A 19,957-nucleotide genomic window follows, 5' to 3' on the forward strand; every position below is an offset into this window, starting at 1 on the left:
CATGTAGCCTACATAGAAAGACATCCATGCCACTGATGGAGACCAAGTTCAGAAGAGTGGTTACCCAGGGTCAGCTGGGGAATTGCTGTGCTTGGGAAAGTGGTCACACCAGAGACTCTTCAACAGGAATGGTAATGTTTCACTTCACACACTGGCTGGAGGACGGAGGAGTGTCTGCGGTGTTATAATGTGAGCACGCTGCATGTAAAAGCCATTGCTGACCACATCTAGGGGAACTGATGAGTGGGAGCTGGTAGTGGGTGGAGGCATCCAGAAGGTGGTGGTAGAAGAGGAACATTGTACACGTAACGCCTAAGGCCTGACCAGAGGACGACCATTGCTCTAGAAACTGGACACAAATCCAACTTCTACGGCCAATCCTAGAAGACAAACTGAGGCATATTTAAAATTTTAACACTTTATGTGCGCAAAAATAGATTCAATTCACGCACCACAAAGCGGAAGAGGTGAGGAGCACTCCAGCCACAGGAGCTGCAGAGATGTTTATTTTAAAAGGGCAGAAGCAAAGCAAGGAAACGAGTGATTTGCTATGGCTTTAACGCCTAGTTGGTGGTTTGTGACTGGGTGTCCTCAGCGGTGTTCGTCACCCTGAGGCGCTGACAGGCTTAGATTTGGGTTGGTTTAAGTGGGCGACCGCATCGCTAGAGCCACCGCAGGCTAACGGCCTCCTTGCAGGGTTAATTTACTAACACCAATTGTCTGAGTCCTTCCTCTTACTCAGTCACTTCACTTCCTACGCCTCACTTTCTCTTCTGCAAAGTGGATATTCAGTAGTAAATTCTCTGTGGAGGTGTCAGTACAAAAAAAGTGATTATTAGGAACCACGATCATGTCCTGAATGCACGGAACACGTCACCGTTTGCCAATCACCGTGTCAAGCCAGCAGAAACGACAGAAATTAAGAGCTCTCCGCAGAAATTCACACACCCGTGCACCAGGTAAGGGACCACAGGCAGACGTTCACTCAGCCTTTCCTGTGTCCCTCACGGAGTTCACGCTCTCTTCTGGGCGGGGCGAGCACAGACACTTAGCGGGAGTTTAACTACTTTTAAAATGTGCTGATACAACCATGTCTCACTTTTGTTTGGATCAGTCAGCAAACGCTTTTTGGAAACCCCAAATTCTCCACACCTCCTACCTTTCACGCTCCCCTAGTCTCGAAGCTGCCGACACCGCTCCTCAGGCCGCGTCGTCAGGAGAGGCGGGTCTGCGTGCGGACGCACGGCGAGCTCGCAGAAGTCCTCGAGCCCCGCCCCCACGGGCCCGCCGGGAGGCTTAAACCGCAACCGCGCGGCTCGGGAGGGCGTTGATGCCCGCGCCAACACCAGGCCGCGCGTGGGCTCCGGAGCGCGGCATGGAGGGCCCGGCCTAGCTTGGGCCCGTGGCCCTGTGTCTTCGGGCCGCAGCCGCCGGGCGGTGGGCGCCCGAGGGGCCGGGAGGCGAGCCGGGGCCCCCAGGCGGGTGTGGGCATCCTGTCTGCAGCCAGCGTCCCCGAGGCCGCGCTCAGGCCGTGAACACTCGGTGAAGCTGCGCCCGGACAGCGCGGCCGACTCCTTCTCGCGCTCTGAGGACCTGTGCGCGCTGCAGGACTCGGTGCCTCTGCCCTCCGTGCGGGCTTCCCTGAGGGAGGGCCTGCTGGACTTAACGCCTTCTGCCTCCGCGGGTAGACTGGGCGCCACTCCTGAGCACCCTCTGCCCCTGATCTGTATCCAGAGCTTCTTCCAGCCACGGCTTGTCGAGACAGGTTTGTACTTCCCGCTTCCAGGGGCCCTCGTGTGGGCGGTGAGAAGCGGGGTTTTAAATGGTTAACGGTGGAGGGTGGGCACTGGAACCGGTGCCCAGTGACCGGGTGTACGTGCACTGGACGGGGCGTGCGGCCTAGGACTCCTGCCAGCTCGGTGACCCCGGCCGAGTGCCTTAAGGCTTCAAGGTCTCAGTGTTCTCATCTGTAGCATGGGCTTCACAGGACCCAGCCTCTGTGGCGGTTACAAGGATGCACTGTGTTAATGCTTCTAGACTCTACAAAGTAGAACACTTAGCACAGTTTGGAGCATCGTTAATTGTTGCACAGATGTTACCTGGTCTGTTGAATGACTTTGCCTGGTACACACCAAAGCGATTAGGAAATGGATATATCCCAGCTTCATTTCCTTTCCATTCAAACAGGGCTCAGGAAAAAAAAATTTTTTTCAATAGGTGTATCATATATAGTGAAAAGAGCACCGGTGTCAAGGCAGCTTAGGGTTTGAATTCCAGGGCTTATGCTCTCTGTGGCCTGGACAGGTTTCTTTTGCACTACAATCCCCACACTTGTAAAATGACATTAAAAACCACTCTTTCTGTGGGTTCTTAGAATTAATTAAGCAGGTTATGTGTGTAAAGTATCCTGGCACTTGAATGAGTTGTCAGAACCAAGGGCTGCTGGAGACGATGCTTCTGCCCTAGGTAATCGTCCCTTCTACTGGGCAGCAAGTAAACACAAGCACAGGAGTCAGTGCTCTGGAAGAAGTGAGTTCTGCTGCTACAGAGCACAGAATCTCTTTTTTCTTTGATTTAATTTTTATTCTATATTGGAGGATAGTTGATTTACAATATTGTGTTACTTTCAGGTGTACAGTAAAGTGATTCAGTTATACATATATCCATTCCTTTTCAGATTCTTTTCCCGTACAGTTTGTTACAGGATATGGAGTAGAGGTCCCTGTGCTATGCAGTAGGTCCTTGTTGATGATTTTATATATAGTCGTGTGTATATGTTAATGCCAAACTCCTAATGTATCCCTCCCCGCCATCTTTCCCCTTTGCAGAGCACAGAAACTTGGAAGGGAAAGTTCAGGGTAGGATTCTTGGAGGAAGGGCTGTCCTCTCTAAGGATATGTAGAAGCTCCTGGGGTGGCAGGAGAAAGCAGTGTGTGTTGAAGTTTGAGAAATGTAAGAAAATATGGCAAAACTAATGTACAGGGCTGGAACTCAGGGTTTGGGAAAGAAATGAGAGTTAATACTGAAAACTTAGTGGGGCCCAACAAAAAGGCGCCTTGTTTGTCCTGTCAGATGTTTGGATGTTTATCCTGAAGGCTGCAGGAAACACCAAAGAACAGTGAAATGGAATTCTGGTTTAGAGACTCACTTGGACCTCCATGTGGAAGGCAGTTGATTGGGTGCAGGGTGAATTGTAATCTAAGGGTCCCACTTAAGTTATAAAAGGTGGGACCGGGTTTTGCAGATCTGAGAGAGAATGGGTGAGGCCTGGTGACCAGTTAGAAAAGGGAGGGCAGCAAGCGTGGGTGACAGTTTACAGCTGCATCTTTTTGAGAGATACAGAGCACAGTAGAAAGGGATTGGGGGTGGTGAGAGGATCTTCCTTCATCTTCAGTGCTTTAGAGGGGCCTGGTAGACAGGTCTGGGCCCAAGGTACAGATGTGGGCTTTTGGGAGGACAGGTGTTTGAAGGCATGGTAGAGACTTAGGTTAACCACAAGAATATCCAAAGGATCATAGGTCTGAGAGTTTTTTTAAGTGAGTATATTTGAGGATGTTTATAAGCTGAGAGAAAGTAGCCAACAGAGGAAGGGTGTAAAGATCTAGGAGAGGAAGTGATTGTTCATTTGTTTTTGAAAAGCTGAACACTTGTCGTGTGCCTGGCCCGTTTCTAGGATGTGGGGTTCACACCATCTGTTACCTCTTCTGCAAGGACAGTTCAATTCATGCCCTGGTGAACAGAAGTCAGATTATTCTTTGCATCCCATTCAGGTGTAAGAACTGTTTTGTACCTCGGAAGGGAAGCAAGCTGTATCATTTGGTCACCTGCTGATGATAATAGCATTGGCTGAGACCTGACCATTTACAACGAAGGCACTTCTGTAGGTAATAAGTTCCAGGAGGGCCCAAACTGAGTATGTCTGTTTCAGCATTTAGCATGGTTTAGCATCTGAGAGGCCGGTACATTATTGGCATATAGTAGACTTAAAAATGAATATTTGTGGATTGTCTGAATGAGTGGATGTGTGTGATTCACCTCCTATTTGCAGGTCCTATGCCCTGCAATGGATTTTCAGTGTCAGGTTGTGACAGTATTTATGATGGGGATTGGCATTGTTCCCTATCTAATGGATAAAGATTACACATGAAAGGACTTTACAGTGACATCTCAAAAGCCTCATAGGAATTACTTAACAAAAAAATAAAATTGGATTCTGTATAATTTTTAATTTGTAAGCTGGCCAGAACACTGGTATTTCAGCCAGTCCTCTGGTAGTTCCGATGACGTCCCCATGATCACCCAGGCATAATCAGAATGGCTTTAGGATTTGGGAGCCAAAATGTTCCTCAGTATTTACGGCTTTGCTCGTCCATTTAAGAAAATGGACTATTGAAAAAATAGCTTCAGACACAATATGGCATTTTATGATTTAGCATGAAATCTGAGAAATATAGAGGTTATCTGAAGCCTGCAATGGTAAAGTTCCCTCTGCTATTGAAGTTATTGTCTTTAAACAAACATTCTACATCACTAATGCTATATATATATTTTTTATGATATTCAGGTTAATTTCCTGTTCTCTCTAAGGAAGTAATTGGTTGCTTGGTATGAGAGATGGTGTGGCTTCCAAAGGTGAAAAGTATTATTTTGTTGTAATTTCCAGCTACCTAAGGATGGGAGAGGCCCAGGACACTGCAGTCAGTATATTATGTGGAGCAGGTTATATTGTGGTTTATTTATGAACTTTTACATGTTTATTTTCTTCTTTGCGGTACGCGGGCCTCTCACTGTTGCGGCCTCTCCCGTTGAGGAGCACAGGCTCCGGACGCGCAGGCTCAGCGGCCATGGCTCACGGGCCTAGCCACTCCGCGGCATGTGGGATCTTCCCGGACTGGGGCACGAACCCGTGTCCCCTGCATCGGCAGGCAGACTCTCAACCACTGCGCCACAAGGGAAACCCACATGTTTATTTTCTATGCAAGTTTGTGTGCTCCTTTTTGAGTTTTGGTAGATAAGTGTTTTGTAACTTTGGAATACTTGGAGTTTTATATATATATATAACTTATATATATATATTTTTTTAACGTAGTAGTTAAAGCCGTGGAGAGTGTACTAGTCTACCTAGGTTCAAATTCTGGCTTTACCCTATGAATTCCCTGTGGCTTCCTCTGCTCACCTATTAAAATGGAGGATAATAAGACTGCTGTGGTGAGTTACTTACTAAATGCTATTTAAGCATTTGCTATAATGATCCTGTATACTCGAAGGCAAGGAACTTGCCCCTTGATTGTCTCTGTATTCCTAGTGTTTAAGAATTCCTAGTGCTTTCCTAGTGCATTGTCTTAGGATAGAAATAGCTCAGTATAGTTCTTCTCACTATAAAGTACTGTTACGTTGAAAGTCTTTGCTTATGTACTAATAATCTATGACATATCTGCTGAGGACAAGGAAAGGAATAGTTTTAAAACTGCAATGGATAACAAAAGATTATATGATGTAATGCCTTTATTATGTAATTATAAAACTAACAAATGATCATGGTAGAAAATTTGAAAAACTCCTAGACAAAAGAGAGGTCAACAAAATTTGGAGTAACTTTCAGAGTGTAGAGTTGTCCATGAATATTAGTGCTTTCATTTTTTCTAGGACTTTAAGTCGACTGCTTCTTAAGAATGTATTCCTGATATTTTACTTTAATGATGTTTTCATCATGGGGACACACACACACACAGAAATCTGTCAAAAAAAAAAGGCATGTAAATCACTGATGTTTCAGATAGCCACATGAAATAAAGTGAGAAAGGTCAACAAGCTGAAAGAATGTGGAGTAGCATCTCCTTAATTGCTTACATAACTCTGATAATTACCTCTTTGTGGATAAAGTAATTAATGGGGAATCTAATTCAAGAAAAATGTATGAACTTCAAGCCTTCTCAAAGCCAAGTATTTCTTTCCACAAAAGGTTACTTTCCACGGCCGTGCTTCCTTATTACCAGACAGGGAAAGAGTATTGTATGGCAAAGGATCTTCCTGAAGGAGGGTGCTTCCCACACTGATTGTCATAAATGACTTCGGAATTACTGTTGCTGTATTACCAAAATCTTAAACTAGGATATTTTTGACAAATGCGGTTCTTAGTTAATTTTTAGAGCTACAAACTGTCAGATGGCTCTGAAATAACAATTGTCTGGCTATTCTTCAGGGTGATCACAATATGGTAATGACCTTGAGGTATCATTAAAAAGCAGGAAGGTGTGAGTCTTCCTTTGGTGCCAGAGTGAAATGCGAGTTGGAGTTGGAAAAGAGGCCCACAACCAAGTGATAGAGAAGGAAATGTGAGGTCATTGGTGAAAAACCAGGTTGAAGTTAAGGGGAAGAGGCATGAGGAAATGGTCAACTGTTACAGTATTACAAAGATCATCAAGGAGCATATCCATGAATGTGGTTTGTATTGCAATCTGCTGAAAAAGAGACAAATATCCTGGCCTGGCCTTCATGGAGATTATATTTTGTTGATTCTGATAATAGATTATTGTTGAAAAGGGCCTCCTATAAATTATAACCATGCAAAGGCAGCAAGATAAATTTATTTTTCTTTATGTATGTGTTTCTCATTCCTACTCACTTCTCTCTTAGGTGAAGAGAAAATCACACACACAAAAAATGTCAAGTCTCAGCTATTCCTTTTCAAAATAATTTTTTTCCAAATTCCAGTGGAGGCAATAGGTTAACTGTTAAGATTTGTAAGCCTCAAAAAGCTAGATTTTTACAAAGTGTAGCAAAATTTTATTACATAAATAATAGATTTGGAAAGAATATATGATGAAGAAAATTTGGCAAAAGCTGGCTTTTCTTCCGTGAATGACTTCACTGTGTTGGGAGAAGAGGCAGAGAAGAAATCAAAGTAATTAAACATGGGGTGAGTTTTCCTGATAGGGGACTCTAGTGCTTTAAAATAGACTAGATAATCCTAGAGATAATCTGAGGGTAGAACAGACCAATGCCTCATTTCCAATCTGGTACCCTGGAAGAAAACAGTATATTTTCTTTGAGGTCTTGAGAGGTTTTTCTTCAGTTTTGTTTTGGTTTTGGTTCATTTTGTAATCAACCTTATTAAGGTATCATTTACATACAATAAAATGCAGACATTTTTAGTCAACGGTTCAGTGACTTTTAATTAATGTATACATTTGTTTAACTACCACCCCCATAAAGATAGATAACAATCCTAAAACCCTAGAAAGTTTCCTCCTAGGCTTTTGCAAAAGTATCCCCATCTCCCACCCCAAGGCCACCACGGATCTGTTTTTTATCTTTAGAGATGACTTTTGCCCAGTTTAGAATTTCATGTAAGTTGAATAATACAGTCGGTGCCCTTCTGATCTGGCTTCACTTGCTCAGCATATGGTTTTTGAGATTCATTCATGTTGGGATGTTTTAAACCAGGACTTTAGCCTGGGTGGCTGATGTTGTCTGAAGGCACCTATAGGTACATCTGAGTCTCTGGCATTGTCACTGTCTGTTCTTGGCTCCGTATTTTCAACTTTACTAAAAACCACAAGGTTGAAGTAAGGAAGATCATTGTCAGTATAATGGAGGTGAAGTGGGTTCTGTTATATAATATTCTCAGCATAAATTGACCTGCTTGGAATCATTGTGTTGGTAATCAACAAGGATACTCTTCCTCCAAAAGCCTTGATACTATAAAACTTCTAAAGGACGCTGTCGTAGGACTCTTTTAGTTTTCATTTTTTGGGAAACATTTCTGGAAAAATCAAATGCTCACAACCTGAAAGAAGCAATTATTCACCTGAAGGCTAACTCTGCTAAAGTTGAGTTGTCTGACCTCTACATGCTGATAGAACCCAAATAGCCTTGCAAAACAATGCTCTCTTATTGGATATAAGCATATAGATTGTTTAAGATGGACGTGTATATGCAGTAAAGTGAAAAAACAAAGAATCTTTGAGTTTCCCTTGCTGGTTTTTTTTATTTTTTCATTTAAGTTTCTATAGCGTATGCTAATAGTTCAGGGAAACCTCAATTTAGTTTTAGGTCCACTCTACATAAATGTTGAAGTACTCCATACCCACCTTTTTTCTACCTTCCTTCTTTTCTTCCATCTTTCCTTTCTAACTTCTTATAATCCATTATACTTAATCCTGCATTTGCTGAGGTGGCAATTAGTGTAGGAAAATTGAAAGCACTGTGAAATTTTGCTGTTCAGAATGCATGTTGACCAAATTCTATATTGAGAAAAGGTCTGAATTTACCCAGAGTAACCCTTTCTCAGCGTCTTTGAATAAAGGCCATAGAAAGTGGGCTATATATAATATCCTGACAGGTATGTAGAACTCATAGCAATTGCCCTAAAGAGCTTACCTAGCGTAGATGCATATGAATGCATTTAATGATTGTTTTATTGGCAGCAGTGCCAACATACACAGTCTGTTTTGTTTTATATCATTCTCATTACCTGCTGTTTACCACTGTATACATTGCTAATGGCGTGGTTTCTATGGCTTGTGAATTTCACGGCCAAATAATATGTAATTTATTGCACACTTCAGTGTAGAAGATGGAGACTCCATAACTTTTCATGTGCTCTTTGCCGCTTTGGAATGTATTACACTGAGATCAGGCAAAGTAATAAATTTATTTCAAATGTGCGTGATAGCTAAACATCAATTAGGACTGATGGGCAATATTTCTTCTTCCAGCAACATAACAGTTTTTAAAGACTAAGCCACTGAAGGTGGAGTTACTGAACATGGGACTCAGTTCACTGGGATCCTACTTAGAAAAATAAAGGACAACTTGGATTGGATATGTGTGGCTTATTCAAGTAGTAACTAATCAGCTACATCTTGGTGAACTTAATTTGTCACAATCGTTTGGTATTTTATTAACTCTCTTCCCCTTCTTCCCCCGACTCTCACGAGAACGGATCATGAGTATCTTAAAACATACTAAGTCGTCTTCCATCCCTGTTAATCTAACTACAGAAGCACACTTTCCTTATCGAATGCAACTTACTGTCTTTTAGAGTAGCTGTGGTTTTAATTCTCTACAAAATTAAAACCAGCAAAGAGAAACATTTTCAAGGAGCCACACATTGTAGAGCTTTAGAAAGAAGACTTTAGAATTAAGGGCAAATATATCGATTTATAGCTAAAGCACCTGAGGCCTAAAGTAGGCAGGTAACCATCAAGGTCAGGGAAGGGGTTGAATATCAGGTTTCAAGCTGAGAAAGAGTCTACAGGGACTCAATCTGAGCAGGTCAAAAACCGAAAGGAGATCACGAATGTTCTGGGAAGGCTGGCATCTGGCCTCCAGTGTGGGATTCAGATGGGGAGTGGTTCCTGGGGGAACTGAGCTTCTGCAGTAGGCAGAGAAGTCCACCTCCCCTCCGGAAAGTGCCACTGACATCAGGGAGTTGAGGGGAAAGAGCAATGAATTCCAGTCCACCTGAGAAAGCAGGCCAGACTGATTAACTCTGAATTTAGGCTTATTTCAGATACTTCTTGAGAAAGAACTTGGACAAGAGCAAGTCCCACGCAGCCTCTTTTAAATCCATGCCCAGTATTTTCTGGTGGAGCTGCTTAAACCCTCCAAGTGACTCCAGTATTTTAATTTCACTCTGTATTTAATTCCGACAGTTCTATGATTGATTATTTAATGGGAAAATAACTAGGGTCACAAAAGAGTGTGAATGTATTTTACAGGATGAGGATGGGTGGAGTGGAGCAGTCTGGAACAGGACACCAATAAAAAGGGATCTTGGTAAAGAAGAACGTCTATTAGAAATGGACAGGAATTCCCAAGGGAATTAGTGCCTGACACCACGCCCTTCTCTCTGCATGTTTAGAAGCTAGTTTCTAATTTTATTTTCATAGGAGATGTCCCTGTGATGAACTGTCTTTAATTCCATACTATTTATCACATGGACATATTGTGAAGTTTGTGTGAGAGAAAGCAAGTATTAGAATTTGTCTTGCAAGCAGCTATAAGCACTGCCTGTAACAGTCTAGGATAGAAGGAAAAGGAAAGGAAGGTGGAAACAAAGGAGAAAGACAGCTAATGATGCTGGAGTCTCTCGCTAGGATTTGTGGTATCTCGTTTTGAAACTAAGTACAGAAAGTCAGAACTTGACTGATTGTTTCTTGATCACGGTTTGTTTTCATTTTTGCTTTTTTCTTGCTCTCTCATCAGTTATTCCAGCCAGTGCCATGTCATTTTCAGTTTCAGTAAGCATGCCTGTCTTGTTTCCATTTGCATTATTCATGCAAACGTTGATTGAACTGATGACCCCGAGTTATCACGGAAACATTAGATGCACTTGTGGATACATTTCTTAATTTTAGAAAAAAATTCCCGAGTGAAGGTTAAAATAACTCCTCTTCAATTTGTCAGTTAAAAAAACTTCTCCTAACATACAATACCTCATTGCCTAACAATGCCAGATAAATGAAGAATTCCTATGTATTCATGAATGCAGGCTAGTCTGTATATCTTTTGGCAGGTATGACCGTTACCGAGGGTAATGGCCTTGTTTGCTGGCCATGTCCTGTCTCCTAGAAAGTTGTACTTTCCATTTTCTTTCAGTTGGTCCATTGGATATCAGAGGTGAATTTATAAAACTATACTTCCCTTTACACTTACTTTGTTTTGTTTTGTTTTGTTTTACTTGAAGTATAGTTGATTGACAATGTTGTGTTTCAGGTGTACCGCCAAGAGATTCAGATATATATATTTCTTTTTCAGATCCGTTTCCTTTATAGGTTATTACAAGGTATTAAATATAGTTGCCTGTGCTATACAGCAGGACCTCGTAGTTTATCTACTTTATACATAGTATACACTTACTTTGTGTGATCCACGCTGGTCAGACCACATAATTATTTTCACATCTGATATAATTTTTTCAGGTCCAACCTCAAATCTTTGATGAGAAGATATTTTAAAATAAGTTTAGCATGTGTGTGCTCTAAATCCAACAGTAGTTATTAGAGATATGATTTTGCACTAGGTATTCCTCTCTTTTTTGTTCTTGGCCAACCCATTGAAAATTAGTTTTTATTTTCTGGTTGGTTTGCTAGATGTTTATGACTATAATAAACGGGTTAAATTTTCTCTTATATCTTAAAGCACAATCTGAATTAGCAATGGATATTGTGCTATACATAGGGGCTGTGATATAAATATAGTTTCTAACTTCAAAAACATATAGCCTAGAAGGGAACACAGACACATATGCAGCAATTATGGCAACTGCATTTGTTTACTAAGTGAAATAGCACTGAGATGGATAAAGTGCTAGCAAGCCTTGAACAGGCAAATCAGCTTCAAAAATAGATGCGCAGTTCTTTAAAAATCTTTTTAACATTTTTCTGGCTACATGTAGAATATAACTTAGCATAAAAACGGTATGGGTTTGAGGATATGGGGAGGAGGAGGGTTAAGCTGTGACAAAGTGAGAGAGTGGCATGGACATATATACACTACCAAACATAAAATAGATAGCTAGTGGGAAGCAGCCGCTTAGCACAGGGAGATCAGCTTGGTGCTTTGTGACCACCTGGATGGGTGGGATAGGGAGGGTGGGAGGGAGACAAAATAGGGAGGGGTTATGGGGATGTATGTATATGTATAGCTGATTCACTTTGTTATATAGCAGAAACTAACACACCATTGTAAAGCAAATATATTCCAATAAGGTCGTTAAAAATAAATTAAGTAAAAGAAGACTGACTCATCCAATTAAAAAAAAATTCTCTCATCCTGGATTCAAGAGAAGGGATGAAGTAAAAGGATGAGGAAGAACAAGAAGAGGAAATGTGAGCCTGGAGAGGGTAGGAGGAAGAGCAGAAGGCAAATAAGTGTATGTGCTTCCCTTGCCATCCCTGACTTTTTTTTTTTTTTTTTTTTTTTTGGTGCTTCAGGAAAACCCAAAAGCCAGAGGAGAGCACAGAGGTGCTCACCACTGCATGTGAACAAAAAGGTGGAGAGAAGAGAATGGTGGTAATCTGCGCAGGCAACTGGAGGATGACCTGAGTGCATCTCGCCAGGAAACGGTCCCCGTTCCATAGAAGCCCTGAATATGCCAGGCTCTTATGTTTAGATGGGGGGCCGAAGGCATCTGTGGGGTCACCACATACATCACTCCTGGAGGTGTTGTTCACATTGTGTTCTTTGTAAAGAGTGTCCCTGGTGAGGTTCAACATCTCCCTCTGCAGGACCCAGCCTTGCCCTCCCAACCCGCCGAGGTCAGCAGGCAACATCCCCAGTTAATCACCAAGTGTGGTGAGATATCTGGAGTGGCCCTGGTACCCCCCAGTTCAGGCGTCCTGGGGAAAGGGTGAGGAGGACAGAGGCACCGGGGCTTCTTCTCACGCAAGCAGACAGCTCACCTGGCCCAGCGCTGCTGCATCCCTGTGGGCACGCGGTAGCCCTGGCATCCGGTAGGGGACACTGCAGGATCCACACCTGGCTGGGATTTGCCCACCCCCTGGGGACCCCTCAGCCTCTGTGGAGCCCCACTGAAGGGCCTGGGTCACCTCATGGCACCATTTCTCAACCTGAGGTTCTATAGATTTTCCATAGATGTGTTAAAATTGAATACAACACACACACACAAAATGAAGGCAATTCAAAGCAATGCTAATTTAGGATGAGTTAAAGGGCCAGGATTCCAAGTTAATTATGACCTTAAAATTAGATAACAAATACATCTGGTTTTATTACACGCTGAAAAGCAGTGTCTTCTACAAACTTTTCATGTTGGGATACAGCAAAGCTATAGAATTTATGATTCTATGACCACAGCATCAGGATATTTTTAAATTAAAAAGCACAGGCAAGTTTGGCTGGGGTGTTAAAGAAAGAAAAATGATTCTTAGGGGAAAAGGGAACATTGCGGTTCTCTGCCCACTTCCACTGTGCTGATCTCATGATGGGCCGTGTTGCGTGTGGGCTGGAGGGACAGGGTCACTACTCCCACCTGTGTCATCAGACCTCCCACTCACAGCGCCCAGGTGGGAGGGACCCACACTTTTCACCCTGGAGCCCCAGAGCCTCCCCTTTCCTCTGCATCACTTTCACTGTTCAGGGGACCAGTCACTTGAACACCGCCCGGCCAAATGCCCAGGTTAAATCGCCCCTGTAGGACAGGTCTCTCTGCTACCAGAACACACTTGGCAAAGAGCAGCAAAGAGGCCCCAGTGCCCTGGGGATGTGAGCCCTGGGGATGTCAGGGCCCAAAGTCACTTGCAGGGTCTGAGTAGCCCCCCTGGGTCCCACACACCGACCCCAGGGAGCCCACCTCCCCACTGACTCCAGTCCCTGCCTTTGTGTGGCAGGTTCTGGTCTGACACCTGTGAGGACTGTGACCTGGAGGCCTCAGCCTGAGACTCAGAGGGGATGGAGCTTGTGCAGTGTCTGGCAGCTTAAATGAGACACGAGTCCAAGGAAGGAGGGCCGCCTCTCTGCTCCCCCTCTGCTCCTGAGTCAGCTAGTGAGTGCCGGTTACTTCCTGTCGGAGCTGTACAGATTTAGCATAAATTTTAGATACATGTCTTACTTTTAACAGTGAAAGGCTGTTACATCAAGCAAAATTGATCTCCTCCTCGGTTTTTTTTTTTTAAACATTTCTATGTAAGATAACACACAAGTACAGAAAAGCACCCTCCGCAAAGGGAGGGCTCAGTGAATTACAGTGGGCGCTCCACTCTGGGGAGCAGTAGTTTTTCCCTCTGTGAAAGCCCAGATGCTTCTGAGAAGCTCCTCTCAGCTTCCTTACTCTGGCCCGACCTCCACAGCGGAAATCCCAAAGGGACTGGATTCTCCCAGCCCTCCAGCACCCTCCACTACTTTCTGATTGTGCTGCCACACTCATTTTGAGTTATTTGTGTGTAAATCACTGCACTTGGAATATACGTGGAGTAACTGATTTCATTCTTATAACCGAATAAGTCAGCACTTATTCTTCTCCCCTTCTACAGGAGGCAGCCAGGGTGCTGGGGACATCCTGTATATTGAACTGTGTGTTGGTAGCAGATGTGTTTATATTTACAAGAAACCATAAAGCTCTACGCTTAAGATCTGTGCCCTGTACAATACACCAAGGAAACTTCAATTAGAAAGAGATGCCAAAAAAATTTCCCCACAAAACAAACTTCAGGGCCAGGTGGCTTCCTCTGATTTCTACCAAACATTTAAGACAGAAACGATGCCCGTCTCCTACACACTCTTCCAGAGAACAGATACAGAGGGAACACACCCACACTGCTTTCATCGGACCAGGAGAATACTGATGTCGTACCCGCAGCAGATATTACAGGACAGGAGAAATTACAGGCTAAACACTTCTGAATGTCGATGTCAAAATCCAAAAGCAAATATTAGCAGTCTAAATCTAGAGGTTTTCAGAAAGGAAGGAAACTAGGGTTTCGTGGCGGTATTTCCAGTGGTTGATGTGGACAGGATCACTGGGTGTTTGGGTGCTGCCTGGGAACGTGGAGAGAAGGGACAATGCCATCGGGTTAGTGGAATGAACATTTGGTGACAGAGATTAGGAGGGCCTGGGTCATCCTCAGAGACAGTCCTGGGATGGGGTCTCTAGGCTGTGGCTATGGAGGGGTCCCTCTAGAAGGGCATGGGCCTCTCTCCTGTGCCACTGCAGGGTCTAGGGATGGATGAGGAGTTTGTAGGGGCTGGATTTTGATGAGGAAGGATGAGCAGGGAAGGTGCGCCCTCAGAGCCAGTGCAGCCACGGCCCCTCCCCAGCCAGGCCGTAGCCCAGGCTACTCCGACAGTTGCTCACATCAATAGTCAGGCGACAGTGGGGCACGCCAGCTTCACCCACTAAACCACCAAGCACAGCCCAGCAGGCCACTGTCCTCATTAATCAGCACTACCTGTGCATCCAGGGCTGGTTGTTGAAGACCAAGCTAATTTGTTAGAGACGTGCCATGTGGGCAACTGGCTTGGAGAGACCAGGGCTCTGAGCCACGTGGAGACAAGCCGACCACTGGTCAGACCACCAGGAGGCTCACCCAGTGTGTGAAGACGCTGAGGGAGGAGGGACGTAGATGGGACCCCCTGATCCTTCAAGGGACCTTCTTTCAGGGATATTTAAGAGCTGTGGGGTCAGGGATCAACATGTAAGGGAGGCAGCGGGTCAGGCATGGGCCCTCCTGTTGGCTCAGACCCCTCCTGTCCTTGGAGCAACCATGGGGCAGGCAGGAGGATTGGGGTCATGGAGGGAGGGGAGCCCTGGGCTCAGGGGTCCAGAGCACCATCTAGAGGATTCAGGGGTTCAGGGATTTCTGTCCCAGGGAACCAACTACATTCCTGTCCCACATCCATCTGTCATCAGCTTTGCGACTCCGGGAAAGTCACTTAAAATCTCAACATTTTCGTGCCATGTACCATAAAATATGGTTCACAGCACCTGCCATGAGTTCCCCACGGGGCTGATGTGGGGATCACAGGAGATGATGACAGATATTCTTCACAAGCTCTAAAGCATCACACCCATAACCTTCCCCACTCCCCTGCCCTGTGGCATCCAGGTCCCCTCTCTGGAGGCAGCACTACCACATTTCTTGCTTATTCTTCCAGACATTTAATATTTGCACACTTAGGTAGAACTTATGAAGTAACCATCATTTTTCATCAGGGTCTACCTGATTTGCTGTATTAAGCTTCATCATGTAATACTAATAAGTGGGCCCTATTAACGTTTCCATTATCACAGAACAAGGAACTGAGGACAGAGGGTCTGCATAACTTTCCAGGTTCATGTGGCTTCTGGTATGATTTGAATCCAGACCATCAGGCACCAGCCCCCACTCTGTCGGTCACTGTGCTGTGCTCCCTTTCTGTATTATCTCACTAAATAAAGTCATGTCCCCGTGCAGTCAGGCTGCTGGCTATTTTAAGGGCACACCACATTGCAACACCCTCTTCTCAGCCCAGCTTCGATTCACTTGACTCCCCTAGACTCCCCTAGGAAGCTGGTGAACAAAGAGAACAGACGTGTGACCTGGGAATGAATTGACACCTCTGCATGGTCTTCTCCCAGCAACATATCAATAGTTCTCTCAGTTTCTGTCGTGTTTTCCAGGATCATGACTCGGGTACCAAGAAGAAAAGGAAGATTATAAAGGAGTCAAACACAGGATGCACAAGAATATCATCTGCGATCAAGATAATCTGCTGGCCATCTGCAGCAGTGGTTCAGGTACATCAGAATCAGCATCTGGCCAAACAACAAGGTAGGGACACAAATAGCACCCCCACTAACCACTCCATTGAAGGTACTGTGGAAATAATACCAGCAAGTAGATTCAGGAGCAATGGCTGTAGTTTGTACAGCAGAGCCTGGATCTGGCTGAGGGAGGATTGGGCAGGGAAGGTGCCCACTCAGAGCCGGTGCAGCCACTGCCCGCTCTTAGGCAGGCCTTAGTCCAAGCTGCTCAGATGATTGGTCAGTTTCTAGTCAGTGAGACCCTGGGGTCCTGTAAACTTCATCTGTTAAGCCACCAAAACACCAGCCCAGTAGACCCTGTTCCCAGCTAATGAATATTAACTGCTCATCATCCAGGTTTGATCAGTTGAAGATGATGCTAATTCTCTGTGCAACTGTCATGTGGGCAGTTGGTTTGGACTGTCCTGGGTTTTGAGTCAGTTAGGGAGTCAAGTAGACTACTGGTCATTCAGGGTGGTCACCTGACCACCAGGAAGTCTCACTGCAAATCAGCTGCTAGAATCAAGTGCTGAGGGGGAAGGGAGGGGAGATGCACACATATTTGGATACCCCGGTCCATCAGGGGGTCTGCATTTGGGGGAAAGACATTGTATTTGGGGTCAGGGATTGAAACGTAGAGCCAGGAGGTAGGTCCAGATTTGAGCCATTCTCTTGGGCCAGGCACCTCCTCCGAGTACCAGCTGTCTCCCTGCAGCATCCTTGGGGCAGGAGGATGTGTGAAAGGGAGCGAGGAGAGCTCTTGGTTTGTGTATCCAGGGCATGATCTCATGTCCATGTGTTCAGGAATCTCTATCCCTCCCCTGCCTCAGACCCATCACTCATCAGTGTTGTGACTCTGGGCAAGTTACTCAATCTGTCTAAATTTCAGTGCCCTGAACCATAAAATATGGGTCACAGCCCCTACTCTGCCCACCCCACAGTGCATCACAAGAAATAATATTCTTTCCATGAGCTCTAAAACTTCTTACTCATGTCATCAATGTGAAAAAGTAGGCTCTATCCTCCTGTTTGTAGCCTCCTAGGTGCCCTTTCTGGAGACGACCTACTTATTCTTCCAGGCATTTAATACTTGAACATTTATGTAGGTAGCACTTATGAAGTACCCATCATTTTTCTTCAGGCTTTGTATTTACTAATTTTTAGCCTCAGAACATAATACGAATAAGCAGGTCCTACTAATATTTCCATATCCCTGGCCAGGGAACTGAGAAACAGAAGAGCTAAGTTACTAACCTTCCCAGGTACACGTGGCGTTCAAATAGGATTTGATTTCAGGCCATCAGGCACCAGCACCCATACTCTCCCTCTTTGTGTTGTGCTGACTTTGTACTTGTCTCATGTAAATAAAGTTATTTTCCCCGTGTGATCAGCCTGTTGGGTATTTTAAGTGCACGCTAAAATGCAAGGTCCATCTTCATAAGCCCTACTTTGCTTCAGGGGACTCCCCGGGCAGCTAGTAATAAGGAGATCTGAAGTTTCACCTGTGAATAAGTTAAGGCTTTTGCCAGGAAGGTGTCAACACCTCTCACTATTGTGAATGTATTTCCTAGGAACTTGTTTCAGGAATATGAAGAGAAAAAGACAAGGATTCAAACCAAGGATACATATGGGGATTGATCCTCCGTGAAGAAAATATACTGGCTTGCCCTCACCGTCATTCAACAGCTCAAAATGAACATCTAGTCCCAAAGGGTTGAGCCTCAAATATCATCCCATACAAGCCACTCCATTGAAGTCACTGTGGGAATTCCATCCTGAAACTGATCAAGAGTAATGACTATAAAAATGTTGTCATATTATCTTTTGATTGAGATATAATCCATATTCCATCAATTCATATATATATATATTTTTGGCGGTACACAGGCCTCTCACTGCTGTGGCCTCTCCCGTTGCGGAGCACAGGCTCCGGACGCGCAGGCTCAGTGGCCATGGCCCATGGGCCCAGCCGCTTACGCGACATGTGGGATCTTCCCGGACCAGGGTATGAACCCGCGTCCCCTGCACCGGCAGGCGGACTCTCAACCACTGCGTCACCAGGGAAGCCCCACATTTTTTATTAACTGTGTGATTCGGCTGCTTTTAGTGTACTCAGGTTTTGCAATCAACATCTCTAATTCCAGTACATTTTCATCATCCCCAAGAGAAACCTTATACCTAGTATCAGTCATTCTCATTCTGTCCTCCCCTTTCACCCCAGCCCTGGGTCTTTCTGTCCCTATTGATTTTCCTATGCTGGACATTTCATATGAAAAGAACCACACAATGTGCGGACTTCTGTGTCTGACTTTTGCAGTAAGCAAAATGTATTCAAGGTGCATCCAGGTTGTAGCATGTATCTGTCCTTCACCCTTTTAATGGCTGAATAATATTCATTGTATGGATATAACACATTTTATTTTTCCATTCCTCAGTTGGTGAATAGTTGGGTTGTTTCCACTTTTTGACTATTATGAATAATGATACGACAATGTAACACTCATGTACAAGTTTTTGTGTGAACATATGTTTTTTATTTCTCCTGGACATATACCTGGGAGTGAAGTTCCTGGGCCATACTGTATCTCTGTGTTGAACTTTTTGAGGAATGGCCAAACTATTTTCTTTTTCATATTTGCACCAGCGATGCTTGAAAGTGCCAGTTTGCCCACATCATTGCCAACCCTTGTTTTTAAAAAAATTATATGGCACAATAGTGGGTATGAAGTGGTATCTCACTGTGGTTTCAGTTTGCATGATTTTGACTAATAATTTTGGACATGTTTTCATGTGCTTATTGGCAATTTGTGTCTCTTCTTTGGAGCAGTATCTATGCAGATTCTTTTTCTCATTCTTAAAATTTGGTTATTTGACATTTTATTGAGTTGCCAGTGTTCTTTACATATTCTGAATACTAGGCTTTATCTGATATATGACTTGCAAACATTTTCCTTCATTCTGAAGGTTGTATTATGTCTTTCTTGATGGTGTTCTTTGAAACACAAAGGATTTTAATTTTGATAAAGTCCAATTTCTTTTTCCTTTTGTTGCCTGTGCTTTTGCTATCATATTTAAGAGTTCATTGCCAAATCCAAGACTATGAAGATTTACCTCTTTTTTTCTTCAGAACTTTGTATAGTTTAACTCTTATATTTAACGCTTTCATCCATTTTAAATTCAAAGTCTATTTTGTCTGATATTGGTATAGACACTCCTGCTCTCTTTTGGTTACTATTTGAGTTTTCTCACTGAGGTTGGAATTCCTTTTTCTATCCTTTAACTTTCAACCTGCTTGAGTCTTTTGATCTCAATTAAGTCTCTTGTAGACAGCATATAGTTGGATCATATGTTTTTACCTATTCCGCCAATCTCTGTATTTTGATTGGAGTGTTTAATCCATTTATATTTAAAGTAACTGCTGACAAAAAAAAGACTTATTTCTGCTATTGTGCTGTTTCTTTTCCATCTGCCCAAAGCTTTTTTGCCCCTCATTTCCTGCATTCCTATCTTTCGTTGTGTGTGTTTAGCTGATTTCTTACAATAAAATATTTAAATTACTTTCTCACTTCCTTTTGGGACTATTCTATAGCTATTTTCTTTGTGTTTACCATGGGGATTACCTTTAACATCCTAAAATTAAAACACTCTAATTTGAACTTATACCAGGTTAAACTCAACAACATCCAAGTTCTTGAAGCTAAAAGAGCA

The 19,957-nt window shown here is 43.8% G+C and overlaps 1 long non-coding RNA gene across 1 annotated transcript; it reads left to right on the forward strand.

Moving 5' to 3' along the window:
- Positions 1 to 1,703: 1,703 nt before the first annotated feature.
- Positions 1,704 to 18,955, forward strand: LOC307181158. Its single transcript, XR_013826048.1, has 3 exons — positions 1,704 to 1,765; positions 11,943 to 16,277; positions 17,821 to 18,955. It is a non-coding gene; the product is annotated as an uncharacterized lncRNA (long non-coding RNA).
- Positions 18,956 to 19,957: the final 1,002 nt, after the last annotated feature.

Source organism: Stenella coeruleoalba, assembly GCF_951394435.1.
Source record: "Stenella coeruleoalba genome assembly, contig: scaffold_404, whole genome shotgun sequence".
Lineage (NCBI taxonomy): Eukaryota > Metazoa > Chordata > Mammalia > Artiodactyla > Delphinidae > Stenella > Stenella coeruleoalba.